Consider the following 26,850-nt stretch of genomic DNA (forward strand, 5'->3'; position numbering starts at 1 on the left):
TTTCGGCTCCAAACTAGGGCAGTCGATATCTTGCAAACCGTTCGTCGGATTGAATTCATTCCACCACCAAAAGTTTCGGCTTCCAGAGGACGTTCAGATGAACCTACAACACAGTTCAGATGAGGAGATCTTCTATGCCACGCAAGTCAATCTTTACTTCTGCAGTTGCAGCTTCAGTTTCAGCAGTTTCCGGCTTCAAATGTGTGAGAGAGAGAGACCCATTTCAGCGCAATAGAGAAGAGACTCATATCTGCGTAGTAGAGAGAGAGAGATGTGATGAGATGAGTGAGTCCAAATGAGGAAAAGTCCTCTTATATTCATACACAACGTTGGTGGGTGAATAGATGCGACTGTTGGGCTTCTGAGTCTACATGAGTTGTAGGTCGGCTTGATAATAATTCCATAATCAAAATAAATTCATATCTCCATGAATACTTATCGGAATTGGATGATATTTATATCAATCCTACACCTCTCTACGAGAGGAATCTAATAAAAATATTATTATCCATGAATAAGATGACCCACATGAAGTTTTTCCCTGGTTGCCAATTTTAACACAGGCAATATGGAGGATCACTAGAGCACTTCTCAGTGCTGTTTCTCTTTGGAATCTGCTCGATATCCTGGATGAGAAGGAAGCAGAAGTCGGTGACTCTGAGCACCACCAAGGCAGAATACATTGCTGATAGTATGGCCTTCTATGAGGCAGTCTGGTTGCTGAAGCTCTTCAGGGAGTTGTTTGTACACATGATGAATACCACTGTGAATCTCTATGACAACCAGAGATGGGATTCGATTATTGAGGAATCCCGTATTTGACAATTGCTCCAGCAGATAGACATCAATTACTTCCTTATCTGGGATATGGTAAGTCGATGATCAAGGAGGCTCCATCACACTGAGATGATGTACAGGACAGAGCCCTGAGGAAAGATCAAATTTGTGATTTTCCCGAACGACTTGGAGTCGTCGAGAGACCTTTGTAAAAGGGTCCTACATGCTGCATACATTGAGCTCTAGGAGCTTTGGGGGGCTTGCAGTTTTATTGGAGCAACATACGACCACAGGGTGACTCACCCTCCCCTGGTGGTGCGCACTGAAACAAGATGATTCGCTCTCTTGTGGGACAAGATGATTCGCTCTCTTGTGTAGCAGGATTGATGTGTTCTCCTGTGAGGCCTGGATTGATGTGTTCTCCATGGCGATTGTAGCAGGATTGATGTGTTCTCCTGTGAGGCCTGGATTGATGTGTTCTCCATGGCGATTGTAGCAGGATTGATGTGTTCTCCTGTGAGGCCTGGATTGATGTGTTCTCCATGGTAGCCTGGATTGATGTGTTCTCCATGGCGATTGTAGCAGGATTGATGTGTTCTCCTGTGAGGATAGGATTGATTAAGTTCTCCTGTCGAGGCATCCTACCCATGCAGTCTGGGACTCATGGGAAGTACCTCTCATCTGATCAATGAGCAGGGAAATGAAGTTAGGGACCATAGTAGTACCGATGGACGCATCGTTGTATCTATCGTACTCCCTACGCTAGGATGTCCTCCATTGATCTGGGATCAATGATACTGGTCTGGGACCAGTGGTAGGAGTTGTACATGCTATGACGCTGACTTCGGGTCGGCTGAGACTGGTCTGGGACCAGTGGTACATACTCCGAGACTGACTTCGTGTCAGTGTAGTACTGGTCTGGGACCAGTGAGAGTGGTACATACTATGACGCTGACTTCGGGTCGGTTGAGATTGGTCTGGGACCAGTGGTACACTCTCTGAGACTGCGATACTGGTCTGGGACCAGTGGTAGGAGTGGTACTTACTATGAAGCTAACTTCGGGTCAGTTGAGACTAGTCTGGGACTAGTGGTACGCACTCTGAGTCTGACTTCGGGTCAGTGGAGAATGGTATGAGACATTCTCGATCAATTCTTCTTCTTCATAGTTCAGCGGAGATGAGCAGAGCAGAGCAGAGCCAGCAGAGCAGAGCCAACAACGTTGAGTAGAGCTGAGCAGAGCAAAGCCAGCATAGCTGAGCAGAGCAGAGCTAGCAGAGCCAGCAGAGTTGAGCAGAGCCAGCAGAGTTGAACAGAGCCAGCAGAGCAGAGCCAACAACGCTGAGTAGAGCTGAGCAGAGCAGAGCTAGCATAGCTGAGCAGAGCAGAGTTAGCAGAGCAGCAGAGCCATCAGAGCTGAGCAAGAGCAGAGCAGAGCCAACAGAATTGAGCAGAGCAGAGCAGAGCAGGGGTGAGCAGAGTTGGGCAGAACAGTGCAGGGCACTAATGGCAGAGATAGTACAGTCAGACTTATGGATCAATGGATGGAGTTCTCCCTAGTTGAGAGGGAGTGTTAAATTGGCAACTAGGGCCAAACTCCATGTGGGTCAGCTTATTTATGGCAGCTGATATTTTTATTGGATCCCTCTCATCGAGAGGTGTAGGATTGATCCAAAGATCATCCAATTCCGATAGTATGTAATTATTATCAAGCTGACCAGCTCTTATGTAGGCTCTAGAAGCCCAACCGACGTGTCTATTCATCACCCTCATTTTAGTATAAATATAAGAGGATTTGATGTCATTTAGACACACTCTTTAAGTGTTCTCCTCTCCACGTCTTGGGTTTTTGGAGAAGGAGAAACATTAAAGAGTACGTTGGGCCAAGTATGATGCCCTAGCTTATATGCAGATGATGCCCTAGCCTACATGCTGTTCAAGAAGCCCTAACACTTCTGAACACAGTCCTATAATGGAGTCTCCTAATCGCAGTAAGGGAAGACATTCTTACGCTGTTCATGGAAACCTATACACAGTTCATGATGAGGATTTTATGCAGATCATGAAGACTTCTTATATGCAAATCATGGAGACCTTATACGCTGTACATACACACTGTTCATAGTGAATGATATACGATGTGGATACGCTATGGTGTTATACGCTGGTTTCACGCAGTCATAACAAATATGTTTATGCAGTCATGGGAGATATTCACATAGTCATTGTTCACACCGTCATCGGAGATATTCACGTAGTCAATATTCACGCTGTACATGTTGACACTATTACACAGATCAATGAGTCTCATATGCGTTGTACATGATAACACTAATATTCAGATAAATGAGAATGCAGTCAAAAGAAAGACCTATTCACAGGAAACCTGTTCACGCTGTTATAAAGAGACCTTAACACTGCCTGAAGGAGTCCTATAGCCGCAAAGGCAGAAGTCACCTAGGCTGCAGTTAATGAGGGTTCCTATGCTGCCCTAGCCGCAGTACTCAAGGGAGATCTAATCCGCAGAAAAGGGAGATCCTTACACGCTATATAAGGAAACTCACAACAGCTTGAGGAGGCTCCTAACCGCAACACTTAGGGTGCCCTAGGACGCTGTCAATAAGTGATTTATATGCTGCAGGAGTCACATATGCGCAGTCAAAGGGAGGCTTTGATCCGCAGCAAAAGGAAGCATCTAGTCACTGTGCTGACTGCAGTAAAAGAGACCTAAGAAGAGGCTCCTATCTGTTGTCCTAAACGAGCTCTAACATCAGGCCTAGAAGAAACCATTATTCGTTGTAAGGAGAAGCCTTAGCTACCGTGAGGAGGTCTGGCCACAAGCTAATGGAAGACCTATGAATTGTCTAGAGTCCACAGCTAGAAGGGTTGCTAGGATATAGTCAAACGAAGCTTCATCTCATCAAGAATAGGTATAGTCAGATAGCTGTAGGTGACAGCTCATTGACTATAGAAGTTAGCACTATGGTAAAGGCTGTTTCAGGTATGAATGCTTGCAAGTGGAAGTCACAGTCATGAGGTAAAACTGTGTGGTGAAGGAGTCTGCACTCAGACTTATCTCAGACCTTGTAATGCTAACTTCAAATGCAGATTGGATGCTAATATTTGAAGCATTGGTGATGAGTATATATCTGTTTTAAGGACATTTACTTCTGTGTTGCTATGTGCTAGGCCATAGGCCATAGCATCATAGCAAGGATTTCTTAGCGCTGCTCTATTGGACGGTTGGGAGATTATGAAGGAAGATTAGTACAGTCTCAAGTGCCCTCATCAGATCAGCAACTCTTCACTGTCAAGGGACATGCTACAGTACTATCATTGGTTGAAGACTGTCATGGCAATTCAGGATTGCATCTCAGAACTGTCATCATTAGTGGAATGGCTATCTTACTACTGTTGTCATAAATATCATTTTTATGTATTTGTACTCTTTCTCTGCTGAACTTTGAAGAACATAAAAGAAGAATTGATCAAGGGTTTCCCCACACATTGTGGGGTTTGTCCCTGGCTTGCGCCATATCTTGTGTCCTCTTGTCTTGGCTTGTCTTCTGCATATTATATTTATGTTCTATCTGAGTTTATCGTAATGCTGATGTGATTGCTAACTGTGAAAATTTAAATAAATTTCTCTAGCATAGAACATACCTAATCTTAACAACTTATGATTGAAAATGAGGAGCAGAAGGAACATATACTGGCTCTCAACAGAGAAGTAGATAAGACCACTCTTCTCAATCTACAGGTTGAGGAGGCAAAAAAAAGAAGGGATATCTTGAAAATATGGTTTCAAGAAGATCTTGCTCAAAAGCAAGAAGAACTTGATGCAACGCTTAATGAGATCAACAAGCTCAAAGAAAAGAACCATTTGCAAGTTATGGACATGATAGATAAAGAATTGGCAAAAAGAACAAGTAAGGCTCCAATTGATGAAGGTACAAGCTCCACATCTTTGCACAATGAGATTGAGAAGACAATTGAACCAAAGAATAACATTATAACTCCGAAGAATGATGCCAAAGCAGCGAAGGATAAAGGATGGCAACAAACTATAGCACCACCTTCAAAGAAGAATGAAAAATATTCCAGGTGTGTTTGTCTATTTAATGGTTATTGTTTTTCATGTGCTAACTTTGGACATATGGCCAGGGATTTTAAAGTTGTTGACATGTACAACTATCAAGGACCACTGCCTCTGAACGAATTATTCAGGTATGCATGCTCATTTAATGGTTATTTCTTTTTATGTGCTAACTATGGACATATGGCTAGGGATTGTGAAGTTTCTGGTAGGTACAACTATTATCTACAAAACCCTAGAAGCAAGTTTGCAGGTTCACGAGACAAATACCAAACGAAATATTCTATGGATGACATTGAATGCTTCAAATGTCATAACTATGGACACATAGCTCGTCACTACAGATACAAGATGGAATCAACCATGAATAAAAAGCTTGATGACGAGAATAAGAAGGTTTGGAAAAGAAAACAGGGACAGGATGAACAAGTACAAGATGAGCAAGAAAAGAAGGAAGGCAAGAAGGTCTCAACAATTATGCTTTCAAGATTCATAACATGTCGTAAGGAATCAACAATTGCTTTGGTTAATGACTCAAGTCAAGATGGTCTATTAGATGATACACTATTTTGAACAATTCGGCTCATCGACTCCTTGAAATTTGAAGAGGGGGAGTATTACAACAATATATGGCACAAGTATACCATTGACAGATAGTTTGAACAAGATGGCAACTTCATAAAAGGTTTAGGGGGAGCAGAGCAATTGAAGAATCACAGGTTCACAAAGGAAGATTTATCTTCAAGGGAAGGACATACATGACACAGGTCCATAGGGATCTTCATTGAAAGACTATTACAATAAGGCTTTTCGTTAGGGGGAGCACATGAAGATAACGAGTCCACATGAAGCAAGCAAATTCTCAGGGGGAGTAACCCTTTTCCATTGATGTCAAAGGGGGAGAGAAAAACCTGAGAGGGAGATTGAAATCTCGAGGAGTTGAAGCATGAAGGCAAAGGGATTTTTACTCGCAGAAGGAGTACGTGTGTTGCCAGCGATGACAAAGGGGGAGATTGTTGGATGGTGTTTTCATTGATGTCAACCCATGAAGTTGATTGGGTTTGAATTTGTTATGAAACCAGCTCAAGAAAAGATAGAAAAGATAGATCAACGCCTTAGAATTTAGCCTCTTCGAGGGGGCAACCTCCTTTACATTACATAAATGAACAATTCTCGGATGATTCAAATGACAAAACCTCCTTTGTATATATAGGAGTCTAAGGAGTCACAATATAACCTAGCCGACCTAATAATAATAATATAAAGCCACAAAAATAACAATAGAGGGATTCTATGGGGCACAGTAATAACAATATGGGGACAATAGGGGCACAACAATATTAATAAGGGGTATAACTACAATAGTAATGGGGTAATCACTAGTATTATAGGGACCCAACATGCCCCTCTCCTTCAAAAAAGTGTTGTCCTCAACGCTTGAGTAGTTCTGGATACTTCTGTATAAAATTCTCATCCTCCCATGTGGAATCTTCAGCGGATAAGTTCTTGCACTTGATAAGATACTCTGAAATTGATCGATTTCGTAGCTGTCGAGTTCTTGTTTCTGTGACTGCTTCCGGTTCCAATACAATTTTTCCTTCCTCGTCAAGTTCTGGCAATATAGTTTGAACTAGGAGCTTGTCGCCTATAACCTTCTTTAAACATGAAACATGGAAAACTGGGTGCAATCGAGAAGCTGCAGGAAGCTTCAATTTGTATGCCATAGTACCAATCTTTTGCAACACCTTGTATGGACCATAATATTTTGGTGATAATTTATTATCCTTCTTAGCTTGTTTGAGGGACATTTGCTTATATGGTTGTAGCCGTAGGAATACCCAATCACCTACATCAAAACTTCTTTCGCTGCGATGTTGATATGCCTGTTGTTTCATTCTATTCTGTGCCAACACGAGGTTATCCTTTAAGAGTTGGAGGACTTGTTGTTGATGTTCGATGTGATGTTCCACTGCCTGAACCTTAGAATTTTCTCTTAAATATGATGTGATGGATGGTGGCTGATACCCATAAAGTGCCATAAATGGGGCCATTTTTGTTGTTGTATGGAAGGAAGTGTTATACCACCATTCCGCCAGAGGCAACCATTTGACACATTGTGTCTGTTTATCAGATACAAAGCAACGAAGATATCCTTCCAAACATTTGTTTACTATCTCGGTTTGCCCATCAGATTGAGGATGATAAGATGAGCTATGAGCTAACTGAGTACCAAGACAAGGAAATAATTCTATCCAAAAATTTCCAGTGAAAATGGGATCTCTGTCACTTAAATAATCTTTGGGTTTCCATGTAGCTTTTGAATTGTTTCCATAAATGCAGTAGAAATTGTATTGGCTTTAAATGGATGTGATAATGCACAAAAGTGTGCGTACTTGGTAAGTCTATCAACTACCACCATGATGACACTCTTTCCCTCAGACTTGGGTAAACCTGTGATAAAATCCATTGAAACCTCCTCCCAACATTGGCTTGGAATGGATAAAGGTTGTAATAGACCCGGTGTCTTAATTGTTTCAACTTTATTTTGTTGGCAAACCAAACATTCCACCACAAACTTTTGAATATCTGATTTAAGGCCATCCCAAAAAAATTCCTTCTTAACTGTGGTAAGTTTTTAAAAATCCTGAGTGCCCTCCTAAGGGAAAAGTGTGCAATTCCATAAGAATCTTTTGTTTTAGCTGGGAATTCTTACAAAGGTATAAGCGATCTTTGTACCATAACGAATCATTTTGCTAGATAAATGTATCAGACGTACTGGAATCTTGTTGTAACTTTCGATTAAGTGCCCACACTTCTTCGTCATTCTTCCATTCCTCCCTTGCTTCGTTTATCCAATCTGGTTGGATAATAGAAATGGCGCACAACAATGCTTCCACATCCTCATCCTTTCTTGAGAGTGCATCTGCCACCACAATTTGCTTCCCATTTTTGTAGATGATTTCAAAGTCATAACCCAACATCTTTGTGACCCACTTTTGTTGCTCTTCAGAGGATAATGTTTGTTCTAAAAAGTGTTTAAGGCTATCATGATCCGTTTTTACCTTGAAGTGTCTTCCCATTAGGTAGGGTCGACATTTCTTAAGTGCATGGAGTATTGCCAACATTTCCTTCTCATAAATAGCTTTGTGTAAAAACTTTCCCTTGATTGGGCGACTTTCAAAAGCAATGGGTCTTTCATCTTGCATTAGAACAACACCAATTCCATTTCCTGAAGCATCACATTCCACAATAAAGGTTTTTGTGAAGTCCGGTGTAGCTAAGACCGGTGCTTGGCATATTGCCTCTTTAAGATGTTCGAAGGCCTTTGTTGCTTCCGGAGTCCATGAAAATGCATCTTTCTTCAATAATGTTGTTAGAGGTGCTGCTATTCTCCCATAATTCTTAACAAACTTGCGATAATACCTGTCAACCTGAGAAATCCTCGTAGATGCTTTATGGATGTGGGGATTTTCCATTCCTTAATGGCTTTAATTTTGATAGGGTCTACCTTAACTCCTTCATGAGATACAATATGACCTAGATATTCCACCTCTTGGACTCCAAAGAAACTTTTGGATCTTTTTGCATATAATTGTTTCTCCTCCAATAGTTGTAGCACCCTGTCAACATGTTCAACATGATCCTTCCAAGACTTGCTGTAGATTAGTATATCATCAAAAAATACTAACACAAATTTTCTAAGGAATGGTTTGAAAATTGAACTCATCAAACCTTGAAATGTTGAAGGTGCATTGGTAAGGCCAAAAGGCATGACCAAAAATTCATAATGACCCTCATGAGTTCTAAATGCTGTTTTCGGAATGTCTTCAATCTTCATTCTGATTTGATGATATCCTGAACGAAGATCCAACTTGGTGAAGTAAATTGATCCATGTAATTCATCCAGTAATTCATCAATGACAGGAATGGGAAACTTATCTTTAATAGTGAGCTTATTGAGCTCCCTATAATCTGGACACATGCGCCATGATCCATCCTTCTTGTGCACCAATATTACTGGAGCAGAGAAAGAACTTTGACTCGGTTGAATTATATCAGCCTCTAGAATTTCTGCAACCATATGTTCAATTTCACTCTTTTGGGCATAGGGATATCTGTACATCCTGATGTTTGGAGGAACACTTCCTGGAATTAGATGAATAGCATGATCATGATCACGCATAGGTGGGAGACCTTTGGGAGTCTCAAATACCTTGGAATGATTGTCCAGGACTTTTTGGAGATCTGGAGAAATAGATGATTCCGATGTGGAAACATCTAGCGAACATAATTGTGCAATTACACCTCCTTGTTCCTTTTTTAGAAGCTTTGTCATACCATTAGAGCTGATTATCTTTCCTGGTTTCCCTGCAATACCCCTTAATTCAACTTCCTTTCCTTCCGCAGAAAATTTGATGAAAAGTTCTTGAAAATTAAAAGCTATTGTACCCAAGGATTGTAGCCATTGGACTCCTAGTACAACATCAACACCTCCCATTGGAATGGAAAGCATTGGGCTAGTCAATACATATTCTCCCATGGATAGCTTGATATTATGGCACTTTCCAGAGCAATTTATTGTTCCTCCATTTGCAATCATCACTTGACATTCTGGTGCTGGATATAGGAAGCAATTCAATTCTTTTGCTACCTTACAATGAATAAAATTATGGGTGCTTCTTGAATCAATCAACACTATTACCTTTTTCTTCTTGATTTGTCCTTCTATCTTGATGGTTTGAGGAGTGGTAATTCCAGCCAATGCATTACAAGATATGGTCGGATTCATTTCTTCTTTATCTAGGCTTTGTTATTGGAGTATATCCTCTTCTTTTGACCTTTCTTGCTCCTTTTCTTCTTCCTATTCACAATCTATGTAGAATAATTTCTTCTCAGCACACTTATGACCTTTAGTGTATTTGCTATCACAACTGTAACAAAGCCCTTTTGCTCTTTTTTCTTCCAATTGTTGTGGTGTCAACTTATAGGTTGTGGAAGATTAGGGACAACAACACTTCCGTCTTTATAGTTGTGAGTGGTATGCTTCCTGGTTACCATAATTTTGCTTTCCATTTTTCTTGCTAACCTGAATGCCTTCTCTAATGAATCAGGTTCCCAAAGGCGAACATCATGCTGGATATTATCCTTTAAAGACCTTATGAACACATCAATCCTATGCTCCTCCGGAATATCTTTTACCCTTATGTTCAATTTTGGAACTCCTCAATGTGCTCCATTATTGAACCCTTTTGTTTGAGAATTATCAATTGACTAAAAAAGGTGTTGCTTTTTGTATCCTCATAATGTGCTATCAATTCTTCCGTAAAAATTGCCCAAGTGATAAATTGTTTACGAGAGCAAAGCCATTGATACCATACAAACTGATTTGGTTCCAAATATAAAGTTTCGATACGTACCTTTTGTGTGTTTTGCACATTATTGAGATCGAAAAATTGCTCCATCTGTAATATCCATGTTGCGGGATCCTTGCCATCAAACTTCCTCATATCGATTTTTGGAATATGGTGGGTCTTCGATCCAACATTAGAGTCTATGGAATCATGATTAACATTTTTTTTGTTGTCATCATGGGTTTCCTTTACTACCCTTTCACCATTAGTGACCATTTCTTGTAGGAACTTATTCATATTTATCTTCAATTCATCTATGTCTGTCTTCAAATCTATCTTCAAATCGTCCATCTTAGCTTCTACGCCTTTCTTTAAACCATCCATCTTAGCTTCTACATCTTTCTTTAAACCATCCATCTTAGATTCTGTTCCTTTTTGTGCAAGGGACAATTGTTGCACTTGATCTCGTAATTTTGATATATCATGTTGCATTTCTTCCTCTTCTTCATGGGTCATGCTAGAGCTTTCAGGTTGCCTACTAGGTGTTTGCATTTTCTTTCCTCGGGGCATAAATTACCAATAATAATGTTTTACTATGCCCTTTTAATTCCTTCAAACTAAATTTTCAAACCAATCTTATGCAAAAATTTAAAAAAAAACTACACACCTTTTTTCACTTTGTAGGAGCCTGATATTGAATCTGATGTATCTCTGTAATTTCGGATTATCTAGTTCTGAAATTGCGATCTGTGGTAGCCCTCTGTGTCCTCTTTCCAATGCCACCAGTCTGATCCAAATTGGATTCTCCAAGGAAGAGTTATGCGAAATCTCCCACAGTGACCAGATTATAGACTGGTTCAGTAGAGCGAACTTGTACGACGTGCCACGAGTCACTGTTTCAACCTTTAGCTCTGAAAAATATATAGAAGAAACTAAAGTCTGTCCTCTTTCTGCACCTTCTTACGAAATTTCAATCCAATGCTCAGAGAAAAAGTTATGATGATTTTCCCCAGGTCACCTGTTTGGAATGTAATTCAGGAGTCTGCAAAAAGACCAACTTCCTCAGATCATATCTCCACAATATAGCACAAAAAGCTCTGAAATTCGGACCCGAGATTGAGCGCGATGTCTTCTGAAATGGGTTTTTTTTTTTTTTTAGCTTTTGAAATGTCGCAGAAAAAAAGTTGTAGCGAAAATTCCACGATGACCTGTTTGGAGCAGCGAAACCCTAGAATCCAAAGCTCTGATACCAAATGTTATGAAACCAGCTCAAGAAAAGATAGAAAAGATAGATCAACGCCTTAGAATTTAGCCTCTTCGAGGGAGCAACCTCCTTTACATTACATAAATGAACAATTCTTGGATGATTCAAATGACAAAACCTCCTTTCTATATATAGGAGTCTAAGGAGTCACAATATAACCCAGCGAACCTAACAATAATAATATAAAGCCAAAAACCTAACAATAGAGGGATTCTATGGGGCACAGTAATAACAATATGGGGACAATAGGGGCACAACAATATTAATAAGGGGTATAACTACAATAGTAATGGGGTAATCACTAGTATTATAGGGACCCAACAAAATTTGACCAAAAGCATTAGTCATTGATGTCAAATGGTTAATGAACACTTCTTAGTAATTGTCGGATTACATCAATATGAAAACTATACTGTTGGATGGTTAAAAACCCAAGTCCTAGGGTTTGGGTTCCCTGGATTGAGGATGTGCCCCAACTTTGTCGAGGATTTTTGATAGGTAAAATCATTGAGTTTGAGTTACAGATCTATGCCATTATATTCTCCTCGAAAAGACATTTTTGTTGATATGTGGTACACCCCAAGAGGTTTCCTGGTTTGAGAGATATTCACAATTGAAGTTAGTGACCCCAGTTTTTGCCCAGTTTTTTGGCTAAAACCCCTAGGGGTAATGACATGAAACCTCCTCCTACAGTTGTCAACATATGACATTTTTTATCACTGTAATCTCACCCCATATAAGTCACATAACTTCTAAACCAAAGACAATAAATCAATCATTGACTTAATACACTCATATCTCACCTACAAAACACACCAAAGAGGGTTAGTGTACATGTTTCTTAGCATTCACACAAACTAATAGATAATAACTACTAAATTAAAATTAATCCTATTAAGAATTAAAGAGTTCCTAAATATCCTAAAAGGTCTACCAAATAAAAGCCCCTAACTAGCCTTACCATTCACTATAAAAAGACATCCAAATTATTCCTCAAGTCACAATTCAACTCAATGAATTCTCTTATGGCTCTCTAAAATAATTCGGCCTTCTGTTTAGGATCTCTAAGTTTTTCAGACCTTTGTGATAGTGAAGTCAACCAACATTCTTCTATTTGGCCTCCAAGGTAAGTTCCTCTTTTTGTTGTGGTTGTGTTTTGTGTTGTAATGGTTGGGTAAATCTCTTTATAACCTTTCGACCCTCTAATAAAGTACTATTTCATGATTTGTTAAGGCTTGACTGTAGCAAACAACCCTCCTCCTTATTGTATCTCAACCTGCTTATTTTGAAGACCTAGGGCACAACTTAGGACGAAGTTTCAGATATTGTTATTGGACTTGTTTGGCAGTAGGATTAGTTCAGGACAACGAAGGCTTTTTGCGTTTTCCATTTATGTCTTCTCTAGAATCTGTTTTGTTGGGCTCCATTATTGGAACAACAAGGGTATAAGTCTGCTTTAGGCACCTCGACCTTCATAAAGTAATCCTCATAATCTCTTTGCAAGGATTAGTTCTCTATGATGAGACATGTCTCCTAGCCTATTCGTATATGTTTGCTATATTTTAAGGAGATGATTTATTAAGGTTTAGATTGCAATCATTAATATTTGAAGTCACAATCTAGGATTGGAGTAACTACAACGATGAGTTGATTTGTCACATGTTGACACAATAACCCAAGTTGTGTTGGCTATCTATGACTTACACCAACAAATGATAAAATTGTATATGACAAGTTTGACATATGCATTAACTGTATACATTTTCTGTTAGTCCTTATATGATATGACAATTGACCTATATCGTTGACACAGATTCATAATGACAATAATCCTTAATGAGTGGGATAGTTGGCTAAGTTATGTGTGTACAATAACTTGAATGTAACAACTAAGATAAACTTAACTAGTGACAACAACACCTTGGACTATGTTGTAATATATGATATGAGCTATGCAAATTGAATTAATAGACCTAACACTGATGCCTTACAATGACAAGTACTATGATGAGTTTCTTGCTTTGACTTAACTAATTTGATTGTGACATTGATAGTGACAACAATATGAAATAAACAACAAAGTAGTTGTGAACAGTTCTTATGACTGTCTCAACAGTGAGATTTCATGATGATGTAACACTTTCCTTAATGTAACTTCAGAGGTTTGAGTTTGTATTCACTATTCCTTTTGATGGCAATAATGAGATTGTAATCTCTTATACAGTGATAAGGTGATCTACAAAAAGTGACATATTGACATTGATATAATATATTGACCTTGACTTGACACTTACATGACCTATTAACTTGATCCTTATATTGAAAAAATGACTTTATATTTAGTTAACAAGTGTCTTGACCTTGAATTTACTTAACTGTGACACTATATGACATTGATGCATTACTATTGACTTGACAACTTGACATATTGTACAGTGACATAACATAAGTTGATTGGAAATAACTTGACATATGAACATGATTTGATTAAATATCATGACACCTATATATGACATATAGACACAACACATAGACCTAACATATGGGGCTGACACTTTGATTTTTGACTTGACTTAATAGTGATACTTGACATAGACTTGTGACTGAGATGACTTAATGATGACCTAGGGATTTGTAGTAATGATCTAGAGGGCATACTATCATAATGACATGACTTTTCATGGTGGCAGGTCTTTGTGGGCAATATCATCTTGTTGTACAACATATTGACGTAAGAATGGATAACAGGGCTTGACTAGCTGAGGATCAATGTTTACATATATGCTGGTAACTCTCCGTGTTGAAGAAAGTGTAACTAGGTTTGGTCTTCATAAATATGAAATGTAGTTTTGATTCTTTTATTTTGTAAAAGAAAGAAAAATGATTATTATTATTATTGAGCTTGGGTTTCTTGCCCAAGAAAATTTTTTTATTGGTCAAAGCACTAATTGAAAGTGCTTATAGGATTGTCCTATGTCCAGAAGTCAAATAGGGACATTGGCATAATATGAAGACCCCATTGGGTATCTTGTAAATTGTAAAAATAATTATTTTTGTATTTCACTGAGCTTGCTAGCCTGTCAAGTCAGCCTAGACGCTAGAATTATTACCCTGGAAGACCTATATATAGTAGACAATTCGACCTCACTTGGACACCTACATTACTCTCTATTTTATGCAAGGGAAGAACTAGAAAATGACAACGAAGAAGGAAGAATAAGGAGAAGAAGTATTTTGGGTTCCTCTCTCTCTCTTTCTCTCCACACGTGCGAAGAAGACGCAACTTTTCGCTAGGGTTTCTGCTGCCGGGCTAGGGTTTCATTGTGGAGGTTCGATCTGGTGAAAAAGAGCTAAAGGAAGGGCCAACAAAGTCCCCTTCTATATCCAGAAGACAAATTAGGTCAAGCGAGGCAGCTGGAGACAAAGAAGAAGCAATTCTAGTCCACATGTGCGAAGTAGCAGTTGCTGTCGGGGGGCTGAAGTTGCAGATATGTTGTTGGGACCGAAAAGCTGTGGTTGGAGGTCGAAGTAGTGTTGTCGGAAGAGATTTTCCTGGGTTTTGAAAGCAGTGAAGCAAGCACATTCTTGATAAGTTGATATTGGTCTTGGAAAGGCTTCAACATTGGTCAAGGGTCTTGGTATTCGTCAATAAAGAATCTATAAGAAGAGATTGAAGGGTTTTCCTCTCAGGAGGAGAGGTTTTCCCCTAGCTTGGAGCCTACATCTTGTGTACTTGTATCTTGTTGATCTTCTTGTTTTGGTAGCTGTTTGATGATTGAAGAACACACTATAATCATAATAATAATAATAATAAGATAATCCTAATAAGTAAAAAGACATCACAAGCAGTTATCATAGTTAGAAGAATCATTAATGTCATCTTGCCTTAGATTCTTCAACATGGTTTCAGAGCTATGGTTCTAATAAGGCATGAAGAAGGTCAAATCTATTGTGAATAAGCTTGAAAAGAAGTGTTGATCATTAGCAAGTCTCACCAAGCAAACTTTTGAGGCAGTATGGAATAGTCTCCTCTCTTCCAAAGATCTGAAATCTTCAAAGAATCAAGGATTGTTCTCAACCCTCACTGGAACTTTTCAAGATGAAAATATATGGGTGATAGATAGTGGAGCTTCAAGGCACATGACTGGATATCACAAACAACTCAAAACCCTATCCAAAGGGAATTCCTCATATTTTGTGGAGCTTGGTGACAACAAGAGCTATCCAATAAAAGGAATTGGATCTACATCAATTGAGATGGAAGGAGGAGGTAACATTCATCTCAACAACATTCTATATGTTCCAGGTTTGTGAAAAAATATTATTTATGTTTCATCATCAGGAGATAGAGTTTCTTTTATAGATGGTAAAGTAGTGGTTTGGGCTAAAGATTCTAGCATTGAAAAAGCTAGAACCATTGGAGTTCGAGAAGGAAGACTCTACAAACTCTCATCTCCTCTAAATCAAGCACTTGTCCACATTGAGACAAGTCCGTGTGAACTTTGGCATATAAGATTGGGCCACCTTCATTACAAGATCTTGCCAACTCTAAACTCCATTGTAAATGGGATACCTGTTAGCTCTGCTATATAACATTGATTCTCTAAAAGCTGGAGGCAAACTTGGTCCTTGGTAGTGCTCAAAGAAGGCCTATAATGGTTACCCTCACCTTTTCCTTTACCCCACTCATCCTCCTTTCATCTCCTTTTCCCATGCTTTTTTTAAAAACCATATAAAACTCCTTTTCTTAAGCCTCGAGCGTTAAAACCCAAAACCCCATAAAACCATGCCCAGTGGACTCCGCGCCTCCATAAACTCACCACTGTAACCTCAGTCGTTGATCTCCGCCTCCCTATCCAATGGCTCCCTGTCACATCTGATGGAAAACCTGCACGATTGTTTCCCCGCTGTCCGATCATCTACGCCACGATCGGACGACGTTCGCTCTCTTCGCGTCCACGAAGTGTCAGGATGATAACGTGCGACGAAGAGTGGTTTTCCCCTCTCCTCTGCCGCCACGTGTCACACTCTGAATGGGATTGTGCATTGTTGTCCTTTTACCGCCCAACATCCTATGGCGGTGCGATCAATACCACTTACCGCCCAGTCCTCCGTCCTCGCCCGTTAACCACCGTGCACTTCCGCCGCCCGACGACCGTTGGATCTGTCTGCTTGAGATCCAATGGCCCACATTCATTCCGCCCCTTCTTTTCCCGATAGACCCCGCCAAGCCATCTCCGCTGTCTATCCTCTCAATTCGATGACCAATCTTGCTCCTTCGACCAACTCGTCCATTCGCCACGCAGTCCACATCCCTTGACTGTTCCATGCACCTGAAGGATGAAGGTGACCAGTCTTCCAGTATTGTTTGTAGTTTCTCCTCAACCACCATATTTAACAAACAGTATGGCTGAGGAGGAAAAGGATGGAGCACGAACAGATAGCTGCATTTAACAGTTATGGGGCCTCATTGATACAAGCACTCCAACTGCCCGAGAGGACAACAGAGCACAAGAAAAGATCAGATTCATCCACTAAAGCAAGAAAATGCACTCAGAAGCTCCATCAGGCAACTAAATGCGGTTGGTGGTCAATCATGACCCCTCCATACCTAGAATGGCCAAGTGCCTTTGTATTGAAACTCTATATATACCCAAGGACAAGATGTAATCAGAGTTGATGATTGATGCTTTGATGTAAGGTTCAACTTCTAGAGGCTGTAAATATTTTGATACTTGCAGCGTCTTGTCTTCATTTTCAGCTAATACAAGCTTCTTTTGTTGTTAATTGCTCACTTTCCATTTCTTTCCTCTTCTAAGCTGTGCTTGATATGCTATATTTTTGAGCTCTTGATGTTTAGCATTAGAGAAACTGTCATCCTATCTCTGTGTTAAAGTCTTGTATGTATCAGTGAATGAGTTATTCAGGTTTCTTTTCACCTAGTTCCAGAGAGCTGTCATCCTGTCTGTACATTAGGAGATTAGATTTGCAGACTTTTTTACTAGTTGCAGCCAGCCATCACATGGTCTTTTGCATCTGCTGGTGTGGTCAGTATTTTCCATATTCACCCAATCCTTAAACTATGAGTAATTGGTGGTCTAAAACCTTGTAGTCTTGGGGTGTTCACGCATGTATGGAGTTAAACAAAGTAGAAGTGGCTATTTGGCTTGAACAAGAATCATTCCTTCCATTCATCCATTTGAAACAATAAGTTGAATTTATATGTTCCCAGGCATCTCCGAGCTACAACCTAGGAGAGTTTCTTGGGGTGATAACATTAATTGGCGTTGTTGCCGGGGAGAGGAGATTGAAGCTCAGCTTCCCTGGGAGAATGACACAGTTCCAGCTTTGATGATAGACAAAGTCTAGACGCATTTCTGGTTGTAATCATCTATCTGGCGACTCTACTAAAGGATCAACCTAGTGGCGACTCCATATTACAGTTCTGGCTCAGTTTGTGAGGCATATCCGGAGAAATCCTCAGAAATCACCAGCTGACCCAGTGCTTGACCCTGAGAAGATTGCTAAGCAGTAAAAAAACATCATAGAAAGGAGCATTAGGATCAGGTAAATCTAAGAAATCTTATGTATCTCTGCAAGAGAGATTATAGCTGAGAATATACAGTTTGAAGATCTAGAGTCTAACATTGTTAGTGAAGAAATACCCTCAGAGATTCATAAATCTCCTTGTTCATTTAGTTCCCCTTTGTATCTCAATCCAAAGAAAGCCTCTCATACAATCCATCATACTCCTTTGTTCCTGTCATCTATTTCACTGCTTCCTATCATTCAATCTACCAATATCCTTCCATCTATCCCAGTCATGGCAGGGCAACAAGCAGCCACGAAGATGGAAAGAATCATAGCTACTAGGTATCGACCCCTGGTCTTGCCTGTTCCTTTAAATGCCATGACTGCGGGAGAGTATCAGAAATACATGCCTAAGTTCACTGGTATAGAGGGAGTAACAACGGAAGTACACCTTGAGTCTTTTTATAGTTATGATGATAACCTAGATATCAGTGAAGATGATGTGTGGATGAGAGTGTTTGTCTAGAGCCTTGATGGTGAAGCTAGAAAGTGGTTCAGAGAACTGGCTCCTAGGACTATAGCAGACATTGAAGCATTAGATGATTTATTTTTGAAGCATTGGGGAGATCAAAAAGACTTGCTATATTACCATACCGAGTTTGGAAACCTCAAAAGAGAAAATGGGGAATTATTGTCTGATTTTAATAAAAGTTTTAATCGCATGTATAGTAAAATAACAGCTAAAGTAAAGCCAACCCTCACCTCTGCCAAACTCACCTATGCCAATGCTTTTGACTCTGATTTTTGTTTGCTATTGAGAGAGAGGAGATGTGCCACCCTGGCCGAAATGCTGGATGCAACCCTAGAAGTGGAATCTAATATCATGGCTGCAGAAAAACTCAAGGGTCATGTTGATAGAAGGAGGGAGGGAGGTGAGGCTTCTTCTTCCTCTGCTTCATCTTAAAAACTTAAATTAGACAAAATGACTAAAATGATAGAGTCATTAGCTGCTGAGATATCTAAGCTGAAGGTTGAGCAAGGCTCTGGAAAGGCAAGGCTTCCAAACACATTTGCTCCAAGAAACTCAAATCCATTCAAAAGAGCAAATGATCAATTGCAGATCATTCAGATGGGTAAAGAGGCCAATGAATAACAAAGAGTTAAGGCTCCTTTTCAGAATGTAGTCATGGAGGAGGAGCAATTTGAAGAAGAGGATGAGATTCAATGCATGGAAGATAAAGGCAGTGCTGCCTTTTTGACATTGGCTGCCTACGAAGAATCATTGCTACAAGACCAAACCAGTCAAGAGTGGGACCGAGAGGCTGTTCCACAGACTGGTGAATAGAAAAGATATAATCTGAGGTCAAGAACAAGCAATGTCAAGGAGAATCCTGCCCAAATAGCTGTCGTCCCAACAAAACATCAGACAGAAGAAGCTAGTAGCTGACCCAGTCATCCTCAAAGCACCAACTCAAGAGGTAAGAGGTCCTGACAAATCTCCTTCCTCTTTCAGCTTTGAATCAGAAGTCCAAAAGTTAAAAATATCTGTGCCTCTGATAGAACTTGCAAAGAGTGAAGTATTTAGAAAGCCATCCTTGATGCTCTTGAGCTGAAATCCTCACAAGCCTCCACTGACTACGTCAATTTGCAAGATGACAAGCCTGTAGTTGTCCTTAGCCCAATGACTGAGCCTGCTGATGATAATTCTCCATCATTTTATGTCTCCTTGACCATTCATGACAAAATCCTTCACAATTTCCTACTGGACACTAGTGCCAGCCACAATCTGATGCCCAAAGCTATCATGGAAGAGTTAGGCCTTGATATTACCAGACCTTATCATGATCTATTCTCATTTGATTCAAGAAAGGTCAAATGTCTGGGATTGGTCAAAGATCTAGCTATTACCATAACTCAGCTGCCCATGAAGAGCATGATGATGGACATTGTGGTAGCAAATGTCCCTCCCAAGTTTGGCATGCTGCTGTCTAGAGGATGGATTAAGAGACTAGGTGGGACATTACAAAATGACTTATCTTATGCCATTATCCCAGTCTTTGGGGGAGAAAGTAGGAGATTGTACAGAGAAGCACAACTGGCCTACATCATTAGTGATGAGAAGAATCCTTCCAATCATCCTATCTACGTTGTGGACACTGATTTTGGAGCATGTATTCTCCAAATAGAAGAATCTCAGAAGGTCTCCATGTAGCTCAAGAAACCAACAGTCCAGGCCCTAGGAGTGCAAGGAAGTCAGGTTTGGGAGATGTTTTTCGATGGAGCATGTTCATGGGAAACTGCAGGAGCAGGGGTGGTGCTGATTTCTCCAAAACAAAAAATCACACATCTGTCTTTTAAGCTGGCTTTCCAAGTCACTAACAATATAGCAAAGTATGAGGCTCTAATATTGGGCCTTAACATAGCTAAAGACAGACAAATCAGAAGAATAAAGGTGTTTGGAGATGCTGATCTCATCATTCAGCAAGTGAACAAAATGTTTCAAGCAAAGCACCAAAGGCTGAAAGCATATAGAGATGAGGTACGGAGACTCAAAAATTCTTTTGACAATTTTTGTATCTCATATATCCTTGGAGTAAAAAATTAGCTTGCTGATTCCCTCGCTGTGTCTGCTAGCATGTTTATCCCTCCCATGCCTCCCAAACTAGTTCATGAAGTCCAGATGAAATATAGACCATCCTTGCCTGATAATGTCTAGCATTGGAAAATTTTTAGGATGATGATGAGGTAAATAGGTTTCTTCAAGTCGTTGATGAATCCTCTGAAATGCAAATTGACCAAGAGAACAAAGCCTTGGAGGAAAGTCCCCAACCCCGGTTTAGAAACAAAATTGGAAAAAATAACATTGTCCAACTTCCCAGCAATCAGATACCTAAAGGTTTAGTGCTGCTAGAGAAGATGTTTGACCAGAATGATGTGCCTTATAAGGCTGCCCAAAAAGAAGACCAATCTGCAGTCCATAAGCATAATATAGGGAGTCCAGATCATCCAATATATATAAATTTGTCCACCCATCTATCTGCTGCCCAATGTTCTGAGTACTGCAATTTAATGAAGCAATTTGTTGATGTTTTTGCCTGGGAATATAGTGACCTCAAAAATTATGACAAAAAGATCATCCAGCATAAAATTCCCTTAGAGAAAGACACCATCCCTTTCAAGCAGAAACTGAGACCCATAAATCCTTTGCTCCTCCCTCTGATTGAAAAAGAAATCAAGAAATTATTGGCTGCCAAAATCATAGTCCCTCTCAGATATTCAAAATGGGTAGCCAATTTGGTAGTGGTAAGGAAGAAAGGTGGAGAAATCAAGCTCTACGTTGATTTCAGAAAATTAAACAATTCTCTAAGAAAGACAATTATCCTCTACCCAAAATGGAGCATTTGTTGCAGAAAGCCTCAGGAGCTAAAGTGATGTCTTTCCTGGATGGATTTTCAGGGTATAACCAGGTTGCTGTACATCCAGATGATCAAGAGAAGACTGCATTCACCACTCCTTGGGGCACTTTTATGTATTCGAAGATGTCTTTTGGGTTAATGAATGCTGAAGCCACCTTTCAGAGAGCTATGGATATAGCATTTGTGGGAGAAAAGGATAAGTTTGTCCTTGTCTACCTTGATGATATAACAATGTACTCCAGTAGCCATCAAGACCATTTGCAGCATTTGAAGAAAGTGTTCCTGAAGTGCCGAAGTTTTGGGATTTCAGTCAATCCTAAAAAGTCACAGTTTGCTTTAGAAGAAGGCAAGTTGTTAGGACATGTTGTTTCTGCTGCAGGTGTCAGAATCGACCCAGGAAGAGTAAGAGAAATACAGATTTTGTTTGTCCCGAGATCAAAGAAGGACATCCAATCCTTTCTGGGCAAGATAAATTTTGTAAGAAGGTTTATCCCAAATTTTGCAGAACTTGTAAAACACATTACCTCCATGTTGAGAAAGGGGTTAGAAGTCAAATGGACCAAAGCCGCAAGAAGATCTTTTGAATCCATCAAGAGAGCTATTATGGAAGCTCCCACTTTGATCAACCCAGATTACAACAAGGAGTTCCATATATTTTCATTTGCCTCAGATGACACCCTTGCAACAGTTTTATTGCAAGTAGATGAGGAAGGTTCAGAGCATCCAGTGGCATCTTTTAGCAAAATATTAAGGGATGCTGAGTTGAAGTATGATATCATTGAAAAACAGGCATATGCTCTTATCAAGTCTTTGAAAGCATTCAAAATTTACATTTTGCATTCCAAGGTAATTGCGTATGTGCCCTCTGCTTCAATAAAAGATGTCCTGATGTAGCCTGATGTTGATGGAAGAAGGTCTAGATGGATTGCAAAGCTAACTGAATTCAACATAGAATTGAAGCCCACCAAGCTGGTCAGAGGCCAGGGCCTTGCCAGATTAATGGCTGAGGAAAATTGCAGAATGCTGGACATAAATCTCATAAGCATGAATTCAGAGAATAGTCAGATAGAAGAAGAGATGGTTGAACCAGGGAAAAATCAGTCCTTGGCGGAAAATCTAGCTTCTTGTGAATGGTATTATACAATAGCTCAATTCTTGCTGAAGCTAGAAGTTCCTCTAGGCCTTAGTTCAAGCCAAGCCAGAACTATTAAGCTCAGGGCAGCTAAATATTGCATTCATGAAAACCTGCTCTATTGGAGGGACCCCTCTGGAATTCTTTTGAGGTGTCTGAACAAAGAACAATCCATGGAGGTTATGCAGCAGTGCCATTTTAGCATATGTGGAGGACATCACTATTGGAAAACTACAGCTCACAAGATCCTCAGGGCTGGATATTATTGGCCCACCTTGTTTGCTAATGTCTTTTCATTTGTTAAATCTTGTGACAGGTGCCAAAGATTTGAAGGGAAGCAGTAATTGAAGTCCCTTCCCTTAAAACCCATACATGCTAGTGGCCCTTTTCAGTAGTGGGGCTTGGATTTCATTGGAGAAATCAATCCACATTCCAGTGGCTAGCACAGATGGATCTTAGTGGCCACTGATTACTTCACTAAATGGATTGAGGCCATCCCTACCAGAAAGGCTGACCATCAGGTGGTCATGAAGTTCTTAACAGAGAACATCTTCACTAGGTTTGGTTGTCCACATAAATTAGTTACAGACAATGCAACATCCTTCAGGGAAAAAGAATTGGTGGACATGTGTAACTCAATGGGCATTAAACTGGTTCATTCCACCTCATATTACCCTCAAGGCAATGGTCTAGCAGAATCTTCCAACAAGAGTCTGATAAGGATAATTAAAAAGATGTTGGAAAACAACAAAAAGAATTAGGATTCTAAGCTCAAGTATGCACTGTGGGTTGATAGAGTAACCACCAAGAAATCCACAGGGAATTCTCCTTTCAAGCTGGTATATGGCACTGAGGCTGTATTCCCAATTCAGTTAACCCTCCCTGTGGCAAAATTCTTACAAGAAGAGCAGAATGAGGAAGAGGACATGGCAAAAAGGATCACTGATTTAGCAGAGGCACATCAAATCAGAGAGCAGCAGGTTGAGAAGTTTGCAGCACATCAAAAGAGAATCAAGGAAGCCTTTGACAGGAGGGCAAAAATAGATAATTTTCAGGTTGGAGACTTGGTTCTTAAGTGGGATGCACTGAAAGAGAAGAAAGGCAACCATGGGAAGTTTGATGCTCTATGGACAGGGCCTTTTATCATTTCTCAGATCCAAGGGAACAATACTTTCATACTGCAAAGTATGGAAGGGGAGACAGTTTTTGATGGCCCAGTTAATGGCCGATTTTTGAAAATTTATTTTGTTTAAGGTCTTCAGGCCTTAAAGTTGTAAATATGTCATTTTATCAGTTTTAGTGTAGACTCAGTTAGACTCCATGCCCAATGGAACACTAGGAAATCTTGCTGATATGGTTTTTGTAGGAAAGGCAATGATCTGCAGTTCTTGAGACCTCACAGGGAGGATCTCATCCCCAGAAGGAGCCAGTGTTAGCTCTGCTATATAACATTGATTCTCTAAAAGCTGGAGGCAAACTTGGTCCTTGGTCGTGCTCAAAGAAGGCCTATAATGGTTACCCTCACCTTTTCCTTTACCCCGCTCATCCTCCTTTCATCTCCTTTTCCCATGCTTTTGTTAAAAACCATATAAAACTCCTTTTCTTAAGCCCCAGGCGTTAAAACCCAAAACCCCATAAAACCATGCCCAGCGGACTCCGCGCCTCCATAAACTCACCACCGTAACCTCAGCCGTTGATCTCCGCCTCCCTATCCAACGGCTCCCCGTCACATCTGATGGAAAACCCGCACGATTATTTCCTCGTCGTCCGATCATCTCTGCCACGATCGGACGACGTTCGCTCTCTTCGCGTCCACGAAGTGTCGGGACGATAATGCGCGACAGAGAGTGGTTTTCCCCTCTCCTCCGCTGCCACGCGTCACATTCTGAATGGGATCTCGCACTGTTTTCCTTTTATTGCCCAACGTCCTATGGGAGTGCTATCAATACTGCTTACCGCCCAGTCCTCCGTCCTCGCCCGTTAACCACCGTGTGCTCCCACCGCTCGATGACCATTTGATATGTCTGCTTGAGATCCAACGACCCACATTCATTTTGCACCCACTTTTCCCGATAGCCCTCGCCAAGCCATCTCCGCCGTCTATCCTTCCGATCCGACAACCAATCTTGCTCCTTCGACCAACTTGTCCATTCGCCACACAGTCCACGTCCCTTGACTGTTCCATGCACCCGAAGGACGAAGGTGACCAGTGTTCCAGTACTGTTTGTAGTTGCTCCTCAACCATCATATTTAACAAACAATATGGCCTAGGAGGAAAAGTACAGAGCATGAATAGATAACTGCATTTAACAGTTATGGGGCCTCATTGATACAAGCACTCCAGTTGCCCGAGAGGACAACAGAGCACAAGAAAAGATTAGATTCATCCACTAAAGCAAGAAAACGCACTCAGAAGCTCTATCAGGCAACTAAATGTGGTTGGTGGTCAAACATGACCCCTCCATACCTAGAATGGCCAAGTGCCTTTGTATTGAAACTCTATATATACCCAGAGACAAGATGTAATCAGGGTTGATGGTTGATGTTTTGATGTAAGGTTCAACTTCTGGAGACTGTAACTATTTTGATACTTGCAGCGTCTCGTCTTCATTTTCAGCTAATACAAGCTTCTTTTGCTGTTAATTACTCACTTCCCATTTCTTTCCTCTTCTAAGTTGTGCCTGATATGCTGTATTTTTGAGCTCTTGATGTTTAGCATTAGAGAAGCTGTCATCATATCTCTATGTTAAAGTATTGTATGTATTAGTGAATGAGTTATTCAAGTTTCTTTTCACCTAGTGCCAGAGAGCTGTCATCCTGTCTATACATTAGGAGATTAGATTTGCAGACTTTTTTACTAGTTGCAGGCGGCCATCACATGGTCTTGTGCATTTGCTTTACAGAAGATGTGGCAAAGGGAGGAGTCGTCACTGAAGAGCAGGTCATTGCTCGTGCGCAATATCTAGACTTGATCTATACTCAGTCTGGCACGCTCTATGACAAAATCCCTGATGCTCCAAGACCAGATTTTTCCATTCCTCCTCCTCCTAAATCAAACAAAGACTCTCATGCCGGTGATGGTGTGATAGGTACGACAAGCACGAAATCAACAAAGGCTACATCTAAAAAAGCCTGTAAGATTTCTGGTCAAAATGCAAATGAAGAACTTCTAGCCTTAGAGGTTAATGCCATGTCGACCGACAAAGGCAAAGAACCGAAGCAACCAGGGGGCAAGAAGAAAGGGAAGAGCAAAAAGAAGAAACAGGACGATTCGTCTCCTGAAAAATCTTCTGCAAACCCTTCTGGGCAAAAGAAACCTAGTCAGCCATGCCTCATATGCGATGAGGATCATTGGACAAGAGATTGTCCATATAAAGCTGAAGTTAAGAAAATATTTAAGAATTCAAGAACTTCAGTAATATTGACTGACCCATTTCTGAACCCAGGAACCAATCTAGTTGCTAGCGACAATGCTTCCCCATCCCAAGTGCTTATGTTGTCCATTTCAAAACAGCAAAATGATGCTTTGATATCGACAAGGAATAAAGATTACGGGAATCCACAGCTGTTGAACAACAAGGCTACTGATCAACCTAGTAGTTCGACAACAACTTCGACAGAATTTGTGCCACCCATCATTCCTGAGCTAACGATAAAGCCACCAAAGGGAGTAGTACACAAATAGACATTTAATCATCATGCCAGAGTGGCACAGAATTATAATATAGTAGAAGACCTGGCCCAATCACCGTCCGCTATGTCGACATTTGAAGTACTACAAAATTTCCCCTCCCAAAAGCAGGCTCTATTATCAGCAATAGGTGGGATTGACCCAACGGATTCCAATCTTATGGCCTCTAATCATAAAGGATATGAACCTAAGTTACCAGCTCAACTCACTTTCCTCATTCAAGTGAAGGCCCTCAACAAAAATGTTCATCAAACAATTATTGATGAGGGGGCATCTACATGTATTATGTCAATGAGTTGCTGGAAAACTTTAGGATCACCACCCTTGTCGCGATCGTCAACGATGTTAAAAGCATTCGATGGATGAAGATACACTCCATACGGAATTTTGAGTAACTTACAAGTTGAATTGGTGGGCAAAACAGTAGAAATTGATGTTGAAGTTATCGATGGAAATATCGATTATAACATCCTACTGGGAAGGCCTTGGATTTATGCTATGGCTGCTATTGTGTCAATGTACTTCAGAAAGATTGCATTTCCTTTTCAAGGAGGAATTACAATCGTCGACCAACAAACCTTTCTCCCCAACAGT

The 26,850-nt window shown here is 40.4% G+C and overlaps 1 pseudogene; it reads left to right on the top strand.

Annotated features, from left to right (window-relative positions):
- Positions 1-4,667: 4,667 nt before the first annotated feature.
- The window catches only part of LOC149145735 (uncharacterized), a 50,760-nt pseudogene continuing 28,577 nt past the window's right edge, over positions 4,668-26,850 (top strand).

The sequence above is a fragment of the Pinus tabuliformis genome, chromosome X, assembly GCF_031772625.1.
Source record: "Pinus tabuliformis cultivar Carrire ecotype Pingquan chromosome X, CPIR1, whole genome shotgun sequence".
NCBI classification, from domain to species: domain Eukaryota; kingdom Viridiplantae; phylum Streptophyta; class Pinopsida; order Pinales; family Pinaceae; genus Pinus; species Pinus tabuliformis.